Source organism: Lolium rigidum, chromosome 1 (assembly GCF_022539505.1).
Source record: "Lolium rigidum isolate FL_2022 chromosome 1, APGP_CSIRO_Lrig_0.1, whole genome shotgun sequence".
NCBI lineage: Eukaryota > Viridiplantae > Streptophyta > Magnoliopsida > Poales > Poaceae > Lolium > Lolium rigidum.
The window spans coordinates 72,259,217-72,264,326 of record NC_061508.1 but is presented as its reverse complement, the minus strand read 5'-3'; the positions used below and the strand labels follow the sequence as shown (position 1 = coordinate 72,264,326).

The following is a 5,110-nucleotide window of genomic DNA, read 5'->3' as shown; positions in this document are numbered from 1 at the left end:
CTTAAGCGGCACCTCGTCGAAGTTTACACCCGCATCCCGAGATCATGTCCGGGGACGTGATCTTGAAGTAGGTTTTTGCGGATTGCCACTAGAGCAGTTAACTAGTACCTGATCCGTCAGATGAACTAGCCCCAACTACCATTATCCCTGTACAATATAGAATTCTATGTGAAGAAGTATAGAAAAGTTAAAGCTCTCGAATAAAAATAAACAGTGGAGATTTTCCCTGATTCTGCAATTCAAGCAAAATCTCGGGGGCTACTGACATAGGCATCCCAAATGGGCCTGCCGAAGATAGTACCCGGGGTTTACTGAAGGCCCACTACCCGAAGAATAAGAATGTTCGGGAGCCCAAGATATATTAAGGAAAGATAGAGTTGTAATAGGAAATGTTATTTGTAATCTGGCGGGATGAGTTAGAAACCGTCCCGGACTCTGTAAACTTGTGTATTACGAAACCCTCGGCTCCACCTCTTATATAAGGGGGAGTCGAGGGACAAAGAAAGGATCAAATCTATTGTCAACAGAACCCTAGTTTTCATAATCGTCGAGTACTTTTCGGCTGAAACCTTCGAGATCTACTTGCCCTCTACTTCTAACAAAACCCTAGTCTACAATCTGTAGGCATTGACAAAGTAATCCTTTGTCAGCTGGGGCTCCTTAACTCCAAAAAGATGAATTGTGCGTTGATGCTTAAGTGGGTTTGGAAGCTTTTTCAACCGGAAAACCCTCTATGGGCTCAGATAATCAGAGCGAAATATGCCTCCGCTAACAACATCTTTGAGGGAACCGGACATGGGGGTTCCCAATTCTGGCGTAGCCTTCACAAGATCAAGCATCTGTTTAAGCTCGGAGCCAGATACAGTATCCGCGATGGCAGGCAGACTATGTTCTGGATGGATAAGTGGTCTGGCGATATCGCTCTTAAAGATAGATTCCCCAACCTGTTCAACATTGCCAACTCTCAGATGAGCACGGTGGCTCAGGTCTGTGGGGCTAGGGGATCTCTCTCCTTCCGGAGATCTCTTGACCCTCAAGGGGTGCTTGATTGGCAGCAGTTGAGAGGCATCATAGAGCAAATCAACCTTACCCAGGGACAAGATGGGGTATCTTGGTCTCTAGAACCTTCTGGGCGCTTCTCGGTGCGATCCATGTACCTGAAACTGGCTCAAGGGGCGTCTGTTGCTCATTTCCGAGATGTGTGGTCGGCCCGGATCCCGCTTAAAAACAAGATCTTCGCTTGGCAGCTTGTTCTCAACAGGCTACCCACAGCCATCAACATTGCTACCAGGCAGGGGCCTGGCAATGGATGTTGTAAGCTGTGCGGTAGACCGGAAGATGAGTCGCATATTTTCTTCACGTGCTCTCATCGCGGTGTTTGCCTGGAGTGTTACCCGCCAGCTGCTGGGCTGCAGCTGGTGCCCCGCTAATTTTCCCCAGTTTTTCGCTATCGTCTCTAGTCTGTCGGGTAGATTTAGACGTTGTGTGTGGCTGCTGTTCATTGCTCAATCCTGGGCTCTTTGGCTTCTTAGAAACAAGATGACTATTGAGTCAAAATTCATGAAACACCCAGCTAACATTATTTTCAAAACCATGTTGTTTCTTCGGATGTGGATGCCGCTAGCAAGACCCCCGGATCGACCCCTGGCTCGAGCACGCGGTGGCAGAACTAAAGCGGCTGCACGACGCAACTAGCCCAAGAAGGCCTGATCAAGACGCCTGATTCCGCTCCTGTAGCCGTTTGTGTTTCCCCGCCTGTTTGGCGTTAGTTGTTGCTTTGAACTTGGCCGAAGCTGTAGTGCCGCAGCATGTATCTCTCAACCTTGTTGAACCTGAGGGCTTTATTAATTTAAAGTCGGGCAGTCCATGCCTTTTATCTATAAAAAAACATGTTCTGTTTCTTGATATTTTCACCGGTGCATGACTTCACACAGTTTCTTTTAATTCCTTGTATGGGCTTGCATAGCATCTAAGCTCAATATTGGTAATCAAAATTAAGGAAGAGCTCTTTTCTTACACGGGGAGGTGGAACCTGGAGGGAGCAGGGTGGATTGTTGTTCCCTGGCTCAGGAGATGGGGTGACCATATGCGCTACTTAGCGAGATGTGGGCGTCGAGTGAAGGAAGCGTGAATAATGTAGATGATGCCAAAGCGAGGCTTCCCTCGGCTCTTTCCGCTGGATCGTTTGTACCTCCAGAAGAGGCCAATAAATCCTTTCTGTTGGCTTCTCTTGACTTAAAGGATAATTACCTAATAACAAGTTTATTATGTGCTTGAGTTTTTGGTGTTTCCAGCTAACTAATGTGTGGCTGTTTTGGTTCGTCTCTTTACTTATGTATGCCTCCTGTACGACCACTTTTATTTTGGGTGTTTTCGGCTGACTAATGTCTAGGTCTTGGCCATGATCCAGCCCAGTGACTAATACTCTGTAACCATCTTATTTTGTTCTGCTAATTTTGCTTCTATTGTGTTGTCTAAGTTAGAATCTTATCGGTTAATAAGCAAATTTATTATGTGCTTTCAACTAGCTGTTGTGCTGCTCCTATTCGAGATGGCTGATCTTATACCGGCGCAATCGCCTTGATAGACCGGATTATGTTTCTAGGGTCTTGCTTTAGGCTTTTAATTCTATTCACTATGTACAATGTTTGCTCTGTCTTATTTCTCATGCATGCCTCGTTGTTACTCTAATGTTAGGCATTGTTCTTTTCTGGTATGATTTTCTTTGTTCTGTCCAGGGATTGTTTTTTGGAAATAGTAGCTCTACATGTATCTGGGATATAGAGTAAGCTTTGTGGTGCTTTGTTTCAGGCTATCTTCTGCAACAGGTGCTGGAGCACAAGCCAAGTGAGATCTGTTCTGGAGCATTGTCATTCTCAAACAGGTGTTGCGACTGCGATTCATCTTCCTCTACATCAACGGGGAAGCGTGTACGCTCTATACCAGGTGTGTCTCTCCTTATATTCATACTTTCTGCTTCCCGGTGATCGTTGATACTGTCCTTAGGTACAGCTAGGTCTCCAGTCCTTCCTGAAAGAGAAAAGAGAAAGCTTTGTTATAAAATGGGTGTAGCTGTGAAACAACAGGAAGATCCTTTAACATGTCTAGGCCTGGGCTATGTTATAAGCTACTGTCACAATGTGTGAAAGTCTCTAGCTCCTGGTTCTCTGCCCTTTTTTGTAGTCATTGTACAAGCGGGATATACGTGATGAAACAAAATAGCTCAAACAACAACCCCTTTGCAAATGTTATTTCAGTATGTAGAAATTTCATATTTACCCGTAACTTCTTCTCACCTAATCATATTTTTGTAAAGAAACGTGAGAAACGAGTTCAAACTGATTGGGTTATATCTATACACATAGTACCACTTTGCACTCTCCATCACTAAATACACGAAGTGCGGACTTTTTCCAGATTATACACAACGGCCACTTACTCCAGCCGTGGTGCGTGCGCATGTGCATGCCATATTGCACAGTGCTGGTGTGGCTTTGACAGGCGTATGCGCTGCAACACGGGGACCCATGAGAGAAAGAGACGCACGGGTCGTCCTCCTCCAAGGGCGACTCGGGCGAACCCTAGCCGTCGCCGCCGCCTTTCCCTCCCCCTCCCCTTTCCTCCTCGTCGTCCCCGGAGGCCGCCGCCGGCGAAGCCTGGCGCGGCCGGTGATGGGGGCGGCGGGGATCCTCGCGTGGTCCCCTGGTGCGGCGGTAGGAGGCACGCCTTCGCGCCGAGGGGATGGTCCCGGTTCTGGTTGATGGCGACGCGGGCGGGTGGTGTTGGGGGCGGCGGCGCGGCCCTGGTCATGGCGGCGCAGCCCTCTCCGCCGTTCCTCGCCGTGGCCTCGCCGGGAGGGCGGTAATGGGGGCGGCGGCGCGGCCCCGAACTCTGGCGCGGTCCTCTCCTCCTTCCTCGCCTTGGCATGGCCGGGCGGGTGGGGATGGCGGTGGATCTCGTGCTGCTCCTCCTCGAGAGCTGGGATCACGACACCAAGGGCGGCGGCCCTGGATGGCGATGGTGGTGACGGCGCCGACCTGATGGCAGGTGGCGGGCGTCAGGTGCCGCTGACCGTGGCATCGCGGTGGTGGTCTTCTCTCTCGCCGGAGGAGATCGGCTAGTTGTGTGGTTAGCCGTGGCGGATCTTGCGATCCGTCGCCTAGCTCCCGATGGCGAGGCGCAGCTGCCGGTGAAAGCCGGCCGGACTTCGGTCTTGGCGGATGATGGCGGCGTGCTTCGTCGTTACCTTGTTGAAGGCATTGTCTCTGCAGCCTGCGTTTCTTCGCCTGGGCTGCTCCAGGGGAAATCCTAGACCCGGGTCTCCCGGATCGGACGATGGCGGCGCGCAACGCCGTTCTCCCTGTTGGGGGCATCGTTTTTGGAGCAGACAACGGATGGCGGTGGTGCTGAGGTGGAGCGGTGTGCTTTCGCTGTGTCGGCGTCATCAAGTCGCCGCGGCATGGTGCAGTGGTATCTCGTGACGGATGCAGTGTGATGGACTCGCACAGGATGGTGGAGTCGTCTGGTGCCGTGGCGGCATCGATGGCAGGCCTGGCATGGTCGATGCGATGATCTCTCTTGAAGATGGAGTCGAGGAAGACGGCGGTAGCAACTTCTATGGCGTAGGCGTTGGCGTATGCTGGGAGTCTGCTTGACTGGATGTGCTTCTCATCTGCTATTGGGCGGCCTGGGAAGGCATTTGGTTTTTGGTTTATGTGGGTTGGTGAATTGTCACCCCCTTCATCCCTCTGTAGGTCTAGTGAGGTGGCTTCGAGTTTGATCTTTTGTATTGCTCTTGCAAGGTGTTGTGAATAATCTAATAAAAAGTTGTGTGCATCCCTTGGATGCAGAAGCTGGGGCGATATTTCCCCCATTTCGAAAAAAATGCGCTGCAACACTTGAGCAATGGTAACTATTTTCTGTATTCTTCCTAAATTCATATGGGTGGCGTCAAGCATTATTTTAATTTTGCTTTGCTTACGAATATGCTAACATATGAGATATACATGGAGATTTAGCTAAATTTGCAGTTTCTGCAGTTTAGTCATTAGTATACATTCCCTCATAATGTGGATGGTATTTTCTAAGAAATTGTGCTCTGATATCTACA

At 49.7% G+C, this 5,110-nt stretch overlaps 1 long non-coding RNA gene across 1 annotated transcript; it reads left to right on the top strand.

Moving 5' to 3' along the window:
* The first annotated feature begins 2,263 nt into the window (after positions 1-2,263).
* Positions 2,264-3,485, top strand: LOC124675583. Its single transcript, XR_006993331.1, has 3 exons — positions 2,264-2,317; positions 2,812-2,946; positions 3,418-3,485. It is a non-coding gene; the product is annotated as an uncharacterized LOC124675583 (long non-coding RNA).
* Positions 3,486-5,110: the final 1,625 nt, after the last annotated feature.